Source organism: Scyliorhinus torazame, chromosome 16 (assembly GCF_047496885.1).
Source record: "Scyliorhinus torazame isolate Kashiwa2021f chromosome 16, sScyTor2.1, whole genome shotgun sequence".
Lineage (NCBI taxonomy): Eukaryota > Metazoa > Chordata > Chondrichthyes > Carcharhiniformes > Scyliorhinidae > Scyliorhinus > Scyliorhinus torazame.
The window spans coordinates 150,438,152-150,450,086 of NC_092722.1; positions in this window are offsets into that span (position 1 = coordinate 150,438,152).

The window sequence follows — 11,935 nt, forward strand, 5'->3', positions numbered from 1 at the left end:
CAAGCATGTGCGGAACGGCCGGCGTGATTCTGCGCATGTGCAGAATGGCCGGCGTATTTCCGCGCATGCATGCTATGGCCGGTGTATTTCCGTGCATGCGCAGGGGTTCCCTTCTCCGCGCCAGCCCCAGGCAATATTGCGGAACCCTACAGGCGCCCGGCGTGGAGTAAAATAGGCCTCCACGGACCCAGCCCGCCCGCCGATCGGTAGGCTCTGATCACGGGCCAGGCCACCGTGGGGGTCTCCCCGGGGTCGGATCCCCCCCACCCCCACTCCAGGAAGGCCTACTCACACTCATCTTCCAGGTCCCGCCGTGTGGGACCTGAGTAACCTACTCCGGCGGAACTCGGCCAAACACGTCGGCCCCATTTGGGCCCGGAGAATCGCCGGGAGGCCGCTGTCAATGGCCCCCAACCGGTGCGGTGGGAATCCCGCTGGTGCCTGAGAATCGGCGCCAGAGAATGGGGAAGACGGCGTGGGGGTGGCGAATCCCGGCCATTATCTAAATGGTGAGTGATTGCAGAACTCTGTCCTCGTGCATGAATCATAAAAGACGAGTACGCAGGCGCTGAAAGTAATTCAGAAAGCTAATAGGATGTCATAATTTATTGCAAGGTAAGTTAAATACAAAACTAGAGAGGTTATGCTATAGTTCGACAGGGTATTGATGAGACCACATCTGGAGTACTGCATACAGTATTGGTCTACTTGTTTAAAGAAGGATGCAAATGTAGTTCAGAGAAGGTTTATTAAGCTAATACCTGGATTGAGCGGGGTGTCTTCTAAGGCAATGTTGGATAGGTTATGCTTATATATGCTTGACTAAGAGGCAATTTGATGAAACATATAAGATCCTGAAGGGTCTTGACAGGGTCAACGTGCAGAGGTTACTTACTCTTGTGGGAGAATCAAGTACCAGGGTCACTGTTCAAGAATACGAGGTCACCATTTAGACCAAAGATGCTGAGATATCTTACTTCTCAGAGGGTAGTTAGTCTTTGGAACACTCTTCTTCAAAAGGCAGTGGAAGCAGAGTCTTTGAATATTTTTAAGGCAGAGGTAGGCAGCTTCTTGATAAGCGAGAGGGTGAAAGGTTATCGTGGGTAATTGGAAATGTGGAGTTGAGGCTACAATCAGATCAGCCATGATCTCACTGAATTGCGGAGAAGCGCGAAGGGCCAAGTGGGATACTCCTCCTCCTAATTTGTATGTATGTCTCTAATTAAGACAGATCTTAAGAATTGGCTCAGCAGTCTGCTGAGCATATTGGTCGTCAAAACATCCCACAAATTGTGCAACGTAGGGGGATCGGCCAGACTAAATTACCCTTAATTGAAAAAAATCATTGGGCACTCTAAATTTATTTTTTTAAATATCCGCCAAAACTCTGCTTTCCTTAGAAAGAATTTCAGCTCCTCGTCTTCATTTCGTAACTTGTTTCTCAGTCAACAGCAGCTCGCAACCAACCCAAGTTCCCTTTAGCACAGGGCTAAATCTCTGGCTTTGAAAGCAGACCAAAGCAGGCCAGCAGTGTGGTTCAATTCCCGTACCAGCCTCCCCGAACAGGCGCCGGAATGTGGCGACTAGGGGCTTTTCACAGTAACTTCATTTGAAGCCTACTTGTGACAATAAGCAATTTTCATTTTTCATTTCATATCTTCCCCAAAAATAGTACACCGCTGGAGAACCTCCTCAACTCCATCCGCCGCACCGACACAGAGGGTAGCGGAAGAGTGAGAGAGCAACTCCTCCCCCTCTCTAGCACTGGCAATGGTTACAGATTCCAGGCCATAGAAGCAAAAGAGGCTGCAGCAAACAGACTCCAAGCCTGAGTCAAAGATAGAGAAGCAGAAGAGGCAGCAGCAAACAAACACTAGGCCTTTAGGTATCGTGCAGCCAAAGTAGGAGCAGTCAACAGACACACATTATACAGCCACTTGGGTTGTGTGAAGTGCTCACATTACTAACATTGCCAATTTCCTTTAGCAATAGCCTTCAGCTATACGGCCAGAGACTGCCACAGTCAATGGGAGTTAAAGTGACCCACACCATTTATCATGGATGAGATTCTGTCGTGGAGGTGTTTGGTGGGATGGACAAGCAGATGTTGGGGTTGCCCCTGGTATGTGTATGAACGATCCGGGGGGGGGTGGAATAATGGCACTGGGCCCCTCACCCCAAAGCCAGGGGTGACGCCCCCACTGATGGCAGCCGACCGCCCCCCCCCCCCCACCCAACTGGACCCGTGTGTTCCCCCCATTCCGGGGGGGGGGGGGGGGGGTGGCGTCCCCATTGTGCCCCTCCTCCGAGCACTGGGGCAATAGCCGGGCTGATTACCCAATTTCCAAGATGGCGACTCGCCTCTCCCGAACCCCACAGCAGCCATTCCGCTAGCTTCACATTTTAAAATATGTGTACTAAAGGGCACCCACATGACCACTCGCTGGGAAGCCGGTTAGATCTCGGAAGGCTGTTAGATAAGGACTTCTTTCCATTAATGGGATGGAGATTGGCCTTAATTGGTGATTATTGGTTTCTCACCATGCGGGATTCGAATCTTGCCAACGGAAGTGCGCCAGTTAGATCGGAAACCGATCTGCACCTGGCACGGTTTTCGATTTTTGGCACTCCCACAATCTAACCGGCTTGCTCGCATTTGCGCTCAGCTCGACACGGCCTTTAGATAGCGCCCGGTGTCTTCCAGTAACAGAAAACTGCAGCAATATATCTTTGCTGATTCTCAGCGTCTGGATCTAGCTTCTGTCTTCTTCAGCCTGCTTGTACTGCAGCACTGAACACATCATCTACTTAGCTCTGATGGCTCTGACTCTTTTTGTTTGGTTTCAAACAGAATTATAGGTCTAGAATCTTACATCACTAAAACAGACTATGTGACCCACTGCATAAAGTGTTTCTCCACATGGCCCACAGGCAGAGGTAGGAGATTGAATAATATCAGTGACTACGAGTTCTGGTATTTACTTCAAAGCTAAACTTTTGGAAAATGCACTGCCACGTTAAATCAAGCACTATCCATCATGTAATGTATAACATAAATTAAGGCTTTTGACAATCCTAGTGACAGGCAGAGTAAATAGCTGGGAGCCAGAAAGTACTCCCCTTCAGTTTTAAAATACTGGTCAACCACTGTTCCGAATGGGTTGGCAATTTGTTCGTAGGTTAAACAAATCAATTTGCGTCTTTATTAAAGGAAGACACTGGGGAAGACTAGTAGTTTTCAAAAAACATATTTTAAACCGAGACACAATCACGATAAATGACTGGAATGACACTGGAAAAGAAGTGACGTTTGGCACAGCTCCAAACTGCAGACTGGATACACTCTCAAGTAAAAGAAAACTGTCAACTGATTGACTGATGTGATTTCACATAGAAGGAGTCGTGTTATGCTAAGGAAATTATTTCTACTGTCTCAAAAGGGGGACTTTCGAAATATTGGCACTATTAAGGAAGGGTTTGTTTTCAGACCAATTTAAAAATTAGAATATTTTATTATCCCACCACCTTTAAAATAATTTGCATACAGAGAAATAGACAGCCTTCCCCCATATTCTTCGATCACTTTAGCACCAAGAGCTTTATCTAACTTCATCTTGAAATTACACAATGTTTTGGCCTCAACTGCTTTCTGTGGTGGTGAGTTCCACAGATTCACTACTCTCTAGGTGAAGAAATTTCTGCTCACCTCAGACTTAAGAAGTTTTCCCCGATCCTCAAACTATGACCCCTAGTTCTGGACTCCCCCAACATCAGGAACATTCTTTCAGAATCTACCCTGCCTAATCCTGTTTGAATTTTATAAGTTTCAATAAGATCCCCTCTCATTCTTCTAAATCCCAATGAGTATAATCCTAACCAACTTAGTTTCTCCACATATGACAGTCCCGCCATCCCAGGAATCATCCTGGTAAACATTCGCTGCACTTCCTCCATAGCAAGAACATTCTTCTTCAGATAAGTACACCAAACCTTGGCCTCACCAATGCCCTATGCAATTGGAGTAAAATGTCCCTATTCCTATACTCAAATCCTCTCGCCATGAAAGCCAACATACCATTTTGCCTTCTTTACTGCCTGCTGTACCTGCAGGCTTACTTTCAGCGACTGATGCACAAGGACATTAAGGTCTCACTGAGCATCCACCTCTCTCAATTTACACCAATTCAAATAATTACCAATGTATGGCTGTGAATTGAAAATGTACATATTTCAAATATATGTAAATTTATTATTAATCATATAAAGTAATATATTAATCAGCCATTCAGACGTCAGGTGCTACAGTGCTCCCATCCCCCAAAGTAATTGAAGTTCATACTCCAGTTTAGATTATTTATAAGAGTGGCTATCAATGAAACAGTGTAAATGTCGAAATAGAAGTGATTTGAGTCCTCGGTTTATCAACTAAGTTAATGTTTGTTCATCACAGAACGGGACATTATTTGAATTATACATCTAAAAAAATCAGATGTTTCAAAATAGCACATGTGTTTAACAAGATAGTATAACATCCAACATAGAAACTCTACAGTGCAGAAGGAGGCAATTCGGCCCATTGAGTCTGCACTGACCCTTTGAAAGACCACCTACTTTGTTTTTGAAAACTCACCACTATTCTTAGAAGTCCCCCTATACCAAAAAGGGCCGACATTCTAAATGGTGATCAGGGATTCTAACTCCCCGACTCCGATGCAGGCTTCAGTGGGTGCTATTCAGGTCAAACTATGTTTTCAAGTTAACCCCCGGTATAACCCATACCTTCACCGAAGATTTCATCTACTTACCACTTAGTAGCATCGATCCTGGGTCCCGCATTGCTAAGTAAGTAAAGTAGACTTCGGAATAACCACTATTTCAGGTGAAATTAAAGTTATTTTATTGTTAAATTTTTTTCTTTTAAAAGCTGCAATTACTGTCTTTACAGAAAGGTAACAAGATCTTGCTTCTGGATCCTTCTGGTTGGTTGAAGGGAACTTCAGGCCCAACTTGACAATCAATCTTCTTTTTAAAGTCTGGTCTTCTTTAGATGTATTCACTGATGAGCTCGGTTGCTGTGTCCTATCTTTCCCATGTACCGAGCTATGAGAGCTGGCTCTGCTGGCTATCTCTGAGCTGACTTTGCCTCCTCTTTAAATTCTAGTCTTCCTTAGATGTATTAGCTATTTTAGCTCGACTGCTTTACCCTGTCTCTTTCCCATGGCCGAGCTGACTGTAATCTGACTCTGCTTCTCCGCCTCTCTCTGAGTTCTGATTCTGTTTCTCGTTCTGGTTCCTGCTCTGGTCTCTAGGTTTATATATTTTTCTAACAGTTATCTAGTTTTTATGACTTTATTGCAAAGTAACTTATTTCACTTTGATTGTAAAAAGTATCTTTGCTCTAAACCTTCTAATCCAACTAAGTATTCATTTTGACATGACTTCATCTCATACATCTGATTACAATTGTGTCCTTTGTGATGTTCAAAATGCTTTGACTTCATGAGGTGTTACTTTTAATTCCTATCATTTCTGTAGTTTTATTTTCCAATTGTGTCCTCAGCTCATAATTTTGACTTTGATTTTGGCTTTGAATTATGTTTCTCATAGACTGATAGTCTCCAGTTTTCTTTAATTTACCTGGTATTAGCAAAATTTCACACTTAGAATTATCACCAAATTCAACTGAACCTCATCCTTTTCTTTCCAGCTGCTCACTAAGATAGTTACTTTCAATGAAGGTGTGAGCCATTGTTTTTGGCTTCATTCAAAATCCTGTTTGTCTTGTTTGCGAAGCCTGCTTGACCAAGGCTATCTGCATTTTACAATCCTGCTCTTTGCAGCTGCTGTTAACCCTTTGTGGGATCTTTCCCTACATTCTCTCATGTTTCTCTCAGACCAGATATTGCCAGACTTCCATATTTCAAATGACACATCTTTCCATATTTTCAATAACAACTTAGGCCCAATCCGCCACCCTATTCTTGCAACCTTAAGGGGCAATTTAGCATGGCCAATCCATCTAACTTGCACATCTTTGGACTGTGGGAGGAAACTGGAGCACCCGGACAAAACCCACACAGACACGGGGAGAATGTGCAAGCTCCACACAGACAATTACTCAAGGTCGGATTTGAACCCGGGTCCCTGGCACTGTGAGGCAGCAGTTTCTTCATATACTTTGAAAGGATGTCGCTGATTTTCTCCTCTTTGTTAGCACAACCAAAAAATATTTTGTGAATAAAATGGCTTATGATTTCAGTAGCAGATTTTCTGAAGAGGGTGGGATATCTCCACCCCAGTGATACTTCCAAAGTCAATTTCTTGGGACAAAAACAAAGCACCTGCCAATCTTAAAAACAAAATGTTACAGATGCTGGAAATCTTCAACTAAGTCATAAAAAGTTGTCAGCATCTGAAAACAGTTCTGAAGAAGGGTCCGCAGATGGAATATTATCTCACTTTTTCACTTCACGGATTCTGATTGACTTGCTGTGTGTTTCCAGCATTTTTGCGAAACGAATCATTGATTACAGAGAAATATTAGGCAAAAAATAAATAAATAGAAACACATTGAATGAAAGTGAAGATGTGTGGTTACATCAGGGATAGAACATAGAACATACAGTGCAGCAGGAGGCCATTCGGCCCATCGTGTCTGCACCGACCCACTTAATCCCTCACTTCCACCCTATCCCCATAACCCAATAATTCCTCCAAACCTTTTTGATCACTAAAGGCAATATATCATGTCCAATCCACCGAACCTGTACGTCTTTGGACTGTGGGAGGAAACTGGAGCACCCGGGGGGAACACACGCAGACACAGGAGAACGTGCAGACTCCGCACAGATAGTGACCCAGCGGGGAATCGAACATGGGACCCTGGCGCTGTGTAGCCATAGTGCTATCCACTTGTGCTACCGTTATATCAGAAATGAGAAAAAAGTCACCCAACTACTAACAAGTGCTGTAAGCATGTGGATTGACAAATGGTACAGTTAGACTTCTTGAGACACAGGCTTTTGCTAGTTGTTCAATGCAGAACTCTCAGAGAAATGTTATTAGTGAGATTTATGGTTAGCAGAGTGCAATCAATCGCAGATCCATTTAAAATGTGGTGTTGTGTTTACTTTTCAGAATGAGATGCATTAAAATAGTCTAAATGAATGAAATTGCATCTCTTATACTTTTCCATTTCCCAGATTAATCATCCTTTAAGCCTCCCTGAGCAACTCTGCCAAATTAAGCTCCGGTTTTGCAATTGAGGCAAAACTGAGGCCAAGCCAATCAGTAGTGTGGACAGGTGTGCATTTGCAGTATTAGTGTGGGCATCAGGGATGACAGTGGCCCAATATCGCTCGGTCCAGTTGTGAGCTTGCCTGGTATGCAAGTACTGTGGAGGCAGTACCTCCCATGAGATTTTAATTCTTAGTCATGTTCAGCAAAAATACTGTACTGAAACTATAGCCAACTATAGCCATCTGCCATGACCTTAACAAATAGCTTGAAAGGCTGAATGACATATTCCTGCTCCTAATTCGTATGTTTATATGTAAAGTTTCCAGTGGAAAACTTCAGTCTTCCAACAATATAAACTAATCTAAATGGTAGCTTCATGAAAAAGTACATTAAATTTTCCCTTTCTAGTAGATTTGACAAGCATGATTTCCCCTTCATAAACTCATGCTGACTCGGTCCGATCCTGCCACTGTCTGCTATAAAATCTTTGATAATGGATTCCAGAATTTTCCCATGACTGACGTCAGGCTTACTGGCCTATAATTCCCTGCTTTCTCCCTTTTTAAATAGTGGAGTTACATTAGCCACCTTCCAATCTGCAGGAACTGTTCCGGAGTCTATAGAACATACCAGGACATACGTCCGATATTAAAGTGCCACCTGAACTGATTCCAAATTTTGAGAGATGACCCAACGACAGGACTACCGGTGTAGCTACCCGAGAAATCAGAATGGTGCTGTCGCCAGGGCCCGCAAGCTCGTCCCCACACATAGGGCCTCCTCCACCTGCACCCATCCTGATCCCCCCTCTTCCCACCAACGTCTCACCTTCTTGCCACCCAGAAATAATACAATAGATCTGGGAGCGCCAACCTCCCCACCCTCCACCTGCAAAAAGGTCCTCCGAATCCTTAGTTTTTTGCGTGCCCAAATTTTTTAAAAATCAACTTATCCACCCTCTGCGTTAGGAAGGAATGTTGGGAGGGACTGAAAAATAAACAAAAACCTCAGCAAGACATTCATTTTCATGGTTTGTACCCTTCCCGCCAGAGACAGCGGCAGGGCATCCTACCTCTAACAATCCCCTTTGACCTCCTCCACCAAACTGGCCAGGTTCTATTTATACATCGTGGGCCAATCATGGGCCACCAGAATACCCAGATACCAAAACAATATCCTGGCCATCTTGAATGGCAGGGCTCCTATATTCGCACTTCTCTCCTGGGCATTCACCAGGAATACCTCACTTTTCGCCATGTTCAATTTATGCCCCGAAAGCGCATCAAATTTCCACAGCAGGTCCATTATCTTCCCCGTACACTCCAGTGGGTTTGAGATGTATAATAACAAATCATCCGCATATAAAGACACCTATACTCCCTACCTCCCCTCACAATTCCCTCCACGCTTTGAACACCCACAGCAGCAATTGTTGCGTATATAACCTAAAATCCCCCGGGTTTGTCATGTTCGTCCTCACACATGCTGTTGGGGATGCATATAACAAATGTCGGCCCAAATCCAAACCTCCTCAGCACCTCAAACAGATACCGCCATTCCACCTGGTCAAAAATCTTCTCTGCTTCCATTGAGATGATAACCTCAGGCATTCTGCCTTGTGAAGGGGTCAATAGCACATTCAACAACCTCATATAACTTGACAACTGCCGCCCCTTAACAAAACCCGTCTGGTCCTTCGAGACCACCACTGGTACACACCCTTCCAACCGCCTTGCTAAAACCTTCGGCAGTACCTTCACACGCGTATTTAGTAGGCAAATGAGCCTATAAGATCTACACTCCATCGGATCTTCATCGTTCTTTGGTATCAATGAAATAGATGTTGCGCAGGTTTGGCTGGCAACTCCCCCTTCGCCACCAACTCATTATACATATCCAGGAGGTTGGGCGCCAACTCTGACAAAAACTGCTTATAGCCATCCGACCCAGGTGTTTTCCAATTTGCATCAACCCCACACACTCCATTATCTGCTGCAACCCGAATGGTGCCTCCAATCCCTGTCTACTCCCATTCTCCACCTCCGGAAACACCAACCCATCCAAAAAAATCCCCCCGGGGCTCAGGTCCATATAGCCCCTGATAAAAGGCCTCAAATGCCTCATTGATTTTTTTCCAGCGCTTTCACCAACCCCCCTGACTCCAGACTCCCTAACATGCACAATGTCACGAGAAGCTGTCTGCCACCTCAACTGATGGGCTAGCAGCTGACTAGCCTTCTTCCAATATTCATATTGGATACCCCCCCCTTTGATCGGTGAAGCTGACCCACCACCTGTCCTATCCCAAAATCAAGTGGGAGCCACCTTGAGTGCCACCCATCAGCTCATGCCCCCCACCAGAAGTAGCATGCAACCATGATAAGTAAAACATTTTCCATAGAATATTGCGGAGAATTTCCGGAGCGTTCCAGACAGTGAAAATTAATTTTTTTGGAGGCTTTTTGCCCCTCAATGATGGCCCTTGTGGAGGCATTCCTTTGGTTGTACCCTTCTGGTGGAATTCTTGGTTGTCTGATCGGTGTCATTAACCACCTTTTGAGAGGATATCCTTTGTCTCCCACCAGCCATCCGTCAAGACGTATGAGCAACCTTGGCACTTGGGAGTGACACAGAATATATGAATCATGGCAGCTCCCATGATATCTGGTACAAACATGAAATGAAATGAAATGAAAATGAAAATCGCTTATTGTCACAAGTAGGCTTCAAATGAAGTTACTGTGAAAAGTCCCTAGTCGCCACATTCCGGCGCCTGTTCGGGGATGCTGGTACGGGAACCGTACTGGTACCGTGCTGGTACATGCAGGGCCTCATGTTAGTGATTGAACACTAGCTGGATGTTCACAGAGGGAAACACCATACAATTTACAAAGGCCCTCATCTCTCCAGAAGGTACATTGATGGGTACATGTGTGCAATCAATGGTTCCTTGAATCGTTGGGAAGCCTGCAATAGCTGCAAATACTCTGCAGCACTCTGCCTCGCCTAAACTACTTTGTAATGCATAAGATGAACAGTTCACCTTTCACAAGATTCATGCAGCTATGTGCTGTGGATTGTGACACTTCACAATGATCTTCAACAGACCCATGCTACAGACCGGAAGCACAAAGATTGAGGGCAACTGTTACCATTTGCGCCACTCTCGTTAGATGCCCACCCATACAGTTGGAAGCTATCTCGGGTCACATGTTGAGGTCACTTGAGAGGCGGAGCCTTCTTTGGGACTGATGCTTCCAGCAGGGTGTTGGCATTTTCTACTGTCCCTTCTCCCTTGCAACAGCTGCTTGCCTTCAGCCCCTTCAGTTTGTACATCTCTGTCTTGAGGGCTGATTCTCTCACACTGGCTACAGCCAGCCTGTCTCTCCTCCCTTCTTACTCTCTCTTGCTCATCTGAGGAAATTCCTCCAGCTGAATAAACAATGCCCATTTCAAACCTTCTGCTTTGTAGAGGATTAGCCTTTATTATGATGAGCCTATGCCTGTAAAAAGCCTATGAAGCGATTTAAGCTTTGCCAACTAAATAATAAGTGAACAGGATGTTTCACTAAATAATCAATAGTCCCCAGACGCAAACTCATTTTTGGACTCCCACTTCTCTATTTCTAGTGAGCCCTGCACCAGAAAGTTGAAAATATGCAATGCTCGTCTGCCTGTTTCGCCCATGTGCCAAGCATAAAAATAAATGGATCTTTCAAAATTGGAGTCGATTGGCCCTTCAATTGCCTTAGTTGGCCCTTTAATTGATGCAGGAGTGCTTCTGACATTTGCGCACGACCACCTAGCATAATCTTGCAATGTGGCACGATGACGTCGGGAACCCCACCCAACGGCATCACACACGTTTTAACACCACGTTGGGAGTGCCGGACACCCACTCGGACCACGTAAAATTCTGGCCCATCTTCCAGCAGTATCCCCACATCGTTTAATTCCCTGAGTACCCAAAACCTATTGATCTCCGTCTTGAATATACTCAATGTATGAGCATCCACAGATCTCTGGGGTAGTTTCACAATCCTTTGAGTAAATAGTTTTATTCTTATCTCAGTTCTAAATGGTTGACCCTCTTATTCTGAGGCCATGAACCTTAGTTCTAGGCTCGCTAACCAGGAAAATATTCTGCAAGTATCTACCCTATCAAGCCGTTTAAGGATTTTATGTGTTGCAATTAGATTACGGGCATAATCTAACGGAAAGATTTCTAAGTATCATTTATGGTGGGTGATGCACAATCAATTACTCGAGAGACAAGGAGAGCCATACTAATCGGCTTTAATCAGCTAGAACTGTACCCAGCAGCTTTGATACAGAAAGTGAAGGCTGCTGGGACAGCATTGGTTCTTATTCCCCGCCTCTCAGGGCGGAGCTATGGCCAATGGTAGACTCCTAGGTCTAGCCAATGGGCATCCACCTCTCAGGTACTGCAATACCTGGTATTACCACATTCACCCCCTGTTAAAAATAACCCAGCGGGGTGATGGCCAGCGTTACTGTCGCCTTTTGCATGGTAGGACCAGATATTGAGGTACCGTGATGTCGAGGGTATTTTTGTTTTTAGTGTTTTACGGTGCAGCAAACAGACGATCAGGTGGCCTGGTCGTCCTTCTGGAGCGTCTGGGCTTCGGCGATGATCCTGGTGGGGGCCCCGGCGGTTGTGGCTCCGGGAACGTGG